The sequence below is a fragment of the Psammomys obesus genome, unplaced genomic scaffold (assembly GCF_907164565.1).
Source record: "Psammomys obesus unplaced genomic scaffold, mPsaObe1.curated_primary_1811, whole genome shotgun sequence".
Taxonomy (NCBI): domain Eukaryota; kingdom Metazoa; phylum Chordata; class Mammalia; order Rodentia; family Muridae; genus Psammomys; species Psammomys obesus.
Window position 1 is genome coordinate 2,486 of NW_026593744.1, and position 7,832 is coordinate 10,317.

The window sequence follows — 7,832 nt, forward strand, 5'->3', positions numbered from 1 at the left end:
GTGAATCATGGTCAACCTCCTGCTCCTTGCTAGGATTTTGTCTAGCTGAAGCTTGTACAGATCTTGTGGCTGCAGTCACACCTGCTGAGTGCATAAGTTCAACTGCCATGAAGTGTCCAGAAAACACTGTCTTGGTGTAGTTGTTTGCCACCTCTGCCTCTACAGTATGTCCCTCCCCATCAAAAATGATCCCTGAACCCTGGGAGAAAAAGGTTTGATACAGAAGCCCCATTTAGTGCTCACAACTTCAAAGTCTCTTATTGTCTGCACCTTTACCAGAATTCTACCAGACCTTCAAAGAAGTACTGACTCCAGTACTCTTCAAAGTGTTCCACTAAGTAGAAACAGAAGGAACTTTACCAAACTCATTCTATGAGGTCACTGTCACCTTGATACCTAAACTACACAAAGTTCCAACAAAGACAGACCAATCTCTCTTATAAACACTGATGCAAAAATGCTCAATAAAATACTCACAAACTGAATCCAAGAACACATGAAAGATATCATGTACCAAGTAGGCTGCATCCCAGGCATGCAGGGGTGGTTCAATATAAGGAAATCCATCAAATAAATAAACTGAAGTGAAAAAAACCCACATGATCTTCTCCTTAGATCCCGAAAATGCATTTGACAATATCCAACACTTATTCATGTTTGAAGTCTTGGAGAGATCAGGGATACAAGGCACATACCTAAACATAATAAAGGTAATATACAGAAAGCCTATATCCAATATCAAACTAAATGAAGAGAAAATTAAATCAATCCCACTGAAACCAGGGACAAGGCAAGGATGCCCACTCTCTCCATATCTCTTCAACATAGTACTTGAATACTAGGTAGAGCAATAAGATAATTAAAGGAGATCAAGGGGATAAAAATCAGAAAGGAAGAAGTCAAAGTATCACTATTTGGAGGTGATATTATAGTATTCATGAGTGACCCCACAAATTCTATCAAAGAACTCCTCCTTCAGTTGATTAACACCTTCACCAAAGTGGTTGGATACAAAATTAACAACAACAACAAAAAATCAGTATCCCTCCTGTATACAAAAGGCAAATGGCCTGAGAATCTACAGTTTCAATGCAATTCCCATCAAAATACCAACACAATTCTTTACAAAACTTGAGAGAACAATTCTCAACTTGATATGGAAAAACAAATCAGGGTGGCTAAAACAACACTGAACAATAAAAGATGTTCTGGAGGTATCTCCATCCCTGATCTCAAGCTGCACTATAGAGCAACAGTAATAAAAATGGCATGGTTCTGGCATAGAAACAGAATGAAAGACCCAAAAAAGAAACCCACACCTACAATATTTAATTTTTTTACAAAGAAGCCAAAACATTACAATGGGAAAAAACAGCATCTTCAACAAATGGTGCTGGTCTAACTGGAAGTCCACATGTAGAAAATTGCAAATAGACCCATATTTATTGCCCTGTGCAAAACTAAAGTCCAAGTGGATCAAAGACCTCAACATAAAACCAGACATACTAAACCTGATAGAAGAAAAAGTGGGGAAGAGCCTAGAATTTATTGGCATAGGAGACAACTTCCTGAACAGAATACCAACAGCACAGGCTCTAAGAGCAACAATCAATAAATGGGACCTCATGAAACTGAAAAGCTTCTGTAAAGCAAAGGACACTGTCAACAGAACAAAACAACAGCCTACAAACTGGGAAAAGACCTTCACCACCCCTATATCTGACGGAAGCCTAATATCCACAATACATAAAGAACTGAACAAGTTAAACACCAACAAACCAAATAACCCAATTAAAATGGGATACAGAGCTAAACAGAGAAATCTCAACAGAGGAATATGGAAGAGAAACACTTAAAGAAATGTTTAAAGTCTTTAGTCATCAGGGAAATACAAATAAAAATGACCTTGAGATTTTTACCTCACTCCTGTCAGCATGGCCAAGATTGTAAACTCAAGAGACGACACACGCTGGAGAAGACGTGGAGATAGTGAAACCCTCCTTCATTTCCTGTGGGAATGTAAACTTATACAACCACTTTGGAAATCAATCTGGTGCTTTCTCAGAAAATTAGGAATAGTGCTATCTCAAGATCCAGCTACACCCCTCCTGGGCATATATCCGAAATATGCTCAACTATACAACAAGGACATTTGCTCAACTATGTTCATAGCAGCTTTATCTGTAATAGTCAGAATCTGGAAAAAAAAAACCTAGATGTCCCTCAACTGAGGAATGGATACAGAAATTGTGGTACATTTACACAATGGAATACTACTCAACAATTAAAAACAAGGAAATCACAAAATTTACAGGCAAATGGATGGAACTAGAAAAGATCTTCCTGAGTGAAGTAACCCAGATGCAGAAAAACACACATGGTATATACTCACTTATAAATGGATATTAGCCACATTTCATAGAATAAACCTAGTAAAATCTATAATCCTAAAGAAGCTAAACAAGGAGGAGGACTCTAGGGAAGATGCTTGATCCTCATTCAGAAGGGCAAACAGGATAGACATCTGAAGTGGGAGAAAACAGGGACCAGGACAGGAATCTACCACAGAGGGCCTCTGAAAGACTCTACCCAGCAGAGTACTGAAGCAGATGTTAAGACTCAGCCAAACTTTGGGCAGAGTTCTGGGAATCTTATGGAAAAAGGGGGAGACAGAAAGACCTTAAGGGGACAGGAGCTCCAGAAGGAGACCAACAGAGCCAAAAAAATTGGGTCCATGGGGGCCTGCAGAGAATGATGAATCAGCTGTGGACAATGCATGGAGAGGACCTAGACCTCCTGCTCAGATGTAGCTTATGAGCAGCTCAGTCTCCATGGGAGTCCTGTAGTAAGAGGAGCAGGGGCAGTCTCTGGCATGAACTCGAGTTGCCTGCTTTTTAGTCAACTCCCCTCATGAGGTAGCCTTACTAGGCCACAGAGAAAGAGGATTCAGACAGTCCTGGTGAGACCTGATAGGCTAGGATCAGATAGTAGGGGAGGCGATCCTCCCTTATCAGTGGACCAGGGGAGGGCAAAGGTGAGAAGAGTTGGACTGGGAGGAGATGAGGGAGAGGGCTACAGCCTGGATACAAAGTGAATAAATTGTAATAAATAACAATATTAATAAAAAATTAAAAAACAAAATGACATCACTAAAAAAGTGTGAACATATCAATATCCATTGCTCCTCTCAGTTCCCTATCTTCTTCATTATTAGAACATGTTTTGTTATTGTTTTCCAAAGCATGCCTGGATCCTGACAAGCCAGAAGAGATACTGTGCTATTAGATTCTCACCAAATTCAATCTGGCTTCCCACTGGAATCAGTCCATATGTGAGAACCACATCTTTGCAGGTACACGCATGGCGTTCTAAGTCCATCTATGTCAAAATCCTGTGCACCTCACAGGTACACATTCCTCTATATTCCTTCTTTCTAAAAGTCTCCCCAAGTCTTGTGTGTCAGGTGACAGGATAACCCTAACACCTGGTGGCTTGACTCTTGTTGAAAAGGAATTGCTCATAATTCAGGATGCTGCAGGTTCTCCAGACCTTCCTAGGCTTTTCTTTTTGTCCTGCAGATGGCAGGCTTCTCCCTCTGTCCTCAGGTCATCTTCCCTCAGTGTCTCTGATTAATGTCTTCTTTAGACACCACTGATATTGATTAATGTCCCAACATAAGCACTGTGTCCAGGAAACACCCACTATGAAGTAATTTAGGGCTAGAGCTTCTGATGTTTGTCAGAAGATATTTACCCACAAATGCCTTAATTGTGACATTGTCTTACAATCATCCTGTGGCTAACAGTGGCTGAAGAAGGATGAACATTCCTGTCTGCATTTCCTGCACTATCCAAACATAGATTTATAATGATTACAATTGTATGTGGGAAATTATTGCTTGGAGCCTAAAACCAGATAAATGCCACCTAGGGATGATTGAGTCTCCCAGGTAGATCTCACAAAGCAGCTATCCAGAGGCAACAAAAATTATTTTACTTACCTTCTGAGAAGAAGAAGAGGAGGAGGAAAAGAAGGAGTAATTAAAAGATAGGGAAAATAGATCTAAAAATTCTTTCTACGGCCAGTCTAACACTTAACACAGGTTTTCATTGCTTTATGATTTAGGGAACTAGTTATCTTATGGTAAATAATGAAATTGATTTAAGAATTAGTCGTTGATTTTCTCATATCTTGCTGATTCAAAAATGGCACTGAACTGTGAACTGATTAGGAATTGTGAAGACTAGGATTATCCTTGTGCACTTTTTTCAAAAGTGTTTACATACCATTTCAGAGTCCTCTATAATAAAGCAGTTAAGCAAGTGGGTAATGAAGATGGTCTTCCCCATCAGTGACCTGGTTTCCAGTGTAACTCATGGCTTATTAGCTGTGTGTCATACTAGTAAAAGGAAAATAATTCCCAAGAGTATTTGCAAAATTTATATGCCACATATAATCATTAGGATAATTAAATTACAAGAGTTATGAAGTCAGATCAAGTATTTTGATAGAATTACATTATAGGTACTGTTCTTACTATCATGTATGTATGTATGTATGCATGTATGTATGTATGCATGCATGTATGTATGTATGTATGTTTGTATGTATGTATAATTCCTCCTATCATGCTACATAAAAAACACTTTCTGCAATGGAAACGGTTAAATCCAAGTGTGGTTTCATCCTAAAGAATCTTCCTGGAAAAGAGGAAATGACAATTGTTCTCATGGAATTGTATCTTAAATTCTATTGCATCTGCTCCAATTTGTTTCAGCCAAAACTTTTGTTTGCGGTTTCCATAACCCTTCATATTAAGAAAGCCACTTCATTCCTTGAGGTTTTAACAACAGCCTTTTATGTCAAATTCTGATTCATTTCATTCTAGGAAAACAAAAAATGGGCCACTATTCTTTGGTGAGACCTTCAGTTCTTCTGCATAAATCTCTATGTCCACACAGTCTGAAGCCCAGGAGTCTGAGGTTGTCTGTCAACAGCACTGTATTCTTCTAGAGGCTGTGGTCCTTAGATACCTTTGTTACTGCAGTGAGTGCTGACATGTCCTTATGCTTCAGTCTGAGTCCCAACATGCAGTTGTGAGCTCACCTGGAGGATTGAATTAAGCACAATTTAGGTAACTGCTTTAACTTTATTGTCTCTATGTAAACTCCTGATATCCTTACATTCATAGTATCTGAAACTCAAACTCTGGAACTGATGCCGACTGAAGGTTAAGGCTGACACATTTAAGTTAAGGGGAAAAGAAAATTAAACCCATAACTCTCCTTTCTTCATCCGTACTCATGTTTTTACTCATTGTTATATATCTGGTGTCTGTAGTTTTCCTTCTTCAACTCCTAGTCTCATCTCATTTTTTATTACTTAATCAGGCCTGGATGAGGCTTGAGGTATGATTCATTCTGGCAAAGTTACTCCCTAACTGCAGAGCTATAAAACCACACCCACAATCTGTTCCCAGCAGAGAGGTGGAACAGACATAGATAGCATGAAACTTCCTATTCCAGGAGAGACAAGTCGGAAAGAAGAGTGGCCATGAACCTAAAGCAACGAAAACATAATATACCATTAGATTTTAGCACCAGAGAATAATTTTCTTAGCCCTTATCTGGTTTCTTCTTGTCCTACTCTCTGTGGAAGCAATATTAGCCTTTTTGACATCTTTTCCACCCCTTAATGTAAATTCTGTGGTTATTACATCAGATGTGTCTTTGGTCTACTGCATTAAACTTTTTTTTTTTATAGTTGAGGTCTATAAACAAGGAGCTTCATAAAGTCTCATAGAAACATGACTACTTTCTCATTTTCCACTGAAGTTATTGGGTGTGACCATCTGCAACCCCAAGATCATCTCCCAAAACAAGTGAACTTTTCAGAGCTTGGAGCCCACATCATCACCATGAAAAGATTACCTTTAAGGTCTCTGAGAAAGGAAGAGTGATGAGCAATGACTGCTGACACATTTCCAACACTGTCCTAGGAACTCGCAGATCTTCTCCATGGTTTCCCTTGTGTCATAAAAGAAAAAATAAAAATGAGGGCAATGAACATAGAGTTCTGAGAGAACAGAGGTAGAGAAGGGAATTGTGGCTGGAGGATGAAAAAGGGGACATGGAGAAAGAAATAGTACCATCAAATGAGAAAGCACTAATGGGGTTTAGGAATAAACAGGCAATAATGGAAGGGCAGGAGCCGCATACATCATTTGTATATTCAGTGGCCTTGCAATGTGGCTGACCTCTTCCCCCTAGAAGACAAAGACTAGGATTTCTTTTAGGGAGCAGAGGCTATTAGCCACAGGGTCTCATGTAACTCAGGTTAAGCTTAAACCTGCTTTGGCCTTGAACTTCAGGTCCTACTGCCTCCACTTCCATAGTTCTGTGGTCATCGGTGTGTGCCGCCAAACCCACTAAGTGAACTGGGAGGTTTTCTCAGTCTTTTCTTTTTGTAACATTTAAGTTGTATTTTATTTACTTCCACTGACTTATTTGTTTATTGACTTTACACCTGGATTGCAGCTCACTCTCCCCCTAGCCCACCTTCTCACACCCCTTCCCATTCTCCCTTCTCCTCAGAGAAGGAGGAGGTCTCCCATGGCTATCCACATGCCCTGGCACATTTAGTCGCTGTAAAACTTGGTGCATCCTCTTCCACTAAGGCCAGACAAGGCAGCCCAGTTAGAGGAACAGGATCCAAAGGGAAGTCTCAGAGTCAGAGAGGGCTCCTGCTACAGCTGGGGGAACCACATGAAGACCAAGCTGCACATCTGCTACAGATGTGCAGGGGACCTAGGACAAGTCTATGCATACTTTTTGGTTGGTAGTTCAGTCTTTGTGAGCCACCATGGGCCCAGCCCAGTTGACTTTGTAGGTCTTCTTGTGGAGTCCTTGACCCCTCTGACTCCCTCAATTGGTCCCCCACATCTTCCATAAAACTCCCTGAACTCTGTATGTTTGGCTGTTGATCTCTGCATTTGTTTCCAACAGAAGCTGGGTGAAGCCTCTTGGAGGAGTTATGCTAGGCCCCTGTCTATAAGCAGAGGAGATTAACATTAATAATGTCACAGATTAATTTTCTACCATGGGATGGGTCTCAAGTAGGGCCAGTCATTGGGGCCATTCCCTCAGTCTTTGCTCCATCTTTGTACTTGTACATTTTGGCAGCAAGATATATTGGATGTCCTTAACCCTCAACTTGAAGTTCTGCCTGGCTAGAGGAGGTGGCCACTTCAGGCTCCATAGTCACTGCTTTGAGGAGCCTCAGCTAAAGTGGCCTGCATAGACTTTCTGGAGCCTCCCCTATCCCAGACCTCTGGCAAATCACAGGGACACCCCCACCTCTGATTTCTCTTCTATCACATTGTCCTATCTCCCCCATTCACCCTATTCCTAATCCCCACTACTTCTCCCCAGACCCTTCTCCTACACAGTTCCTTCTATCCATCCACTTCTAATATCTATTTTATTTTTCCTTCTGGGTAAGATTCCAGCATCCTCCCTTGGGCCCTCCTCGTCACTTAGCTTCTTTGGGTCTATGGCTTGTAGCACGGTTATTCTATATTTTATGGCTAACATCCACTTATAGTGAGTACATAATTTGCATGTCTTTTTGTGTTTGAGTTACCTCACTCAGGATGGTATTTTTTTTTCTTAGTTCCATCCAGTTTTCTGCAAATTTCAAGATGGCCGTTTTTTTTTTTTTTTTTTTAATGGAGTTGTTCTCCATTGTGTAAAAGTACCACATTTTCTTTATCAGTTCTTCAGCTGAGAGACATCTACATTGTCTCTAGTTTCTGGCTATTATGAATAAAGCTG

General features: G+C 40.4%; 1 long non-coding RNA gene across 1 annotated transcript; it reads right to left on the reverse strand.

The window, feature by feature from the left end:
- Positions 1-4,835: 4,835 nt before the first annotated feature.
- On the reverse strand, positions 4,836-6,007 carry LOC129684213 (uncharacterized). The gene is made up of 2 exons (XR_008721295.1): positions 5,931-6,007; positions 4,836-5,106 (listed from the first exon to the last, which is right to left on the reverse strand). It is a non-coding gene; the product is annotated as an uncharacterized LOC129684213 (long non-coding RNA).
- Positions 6,008-7,832: the final 1,825 nt, after the last annotated feature.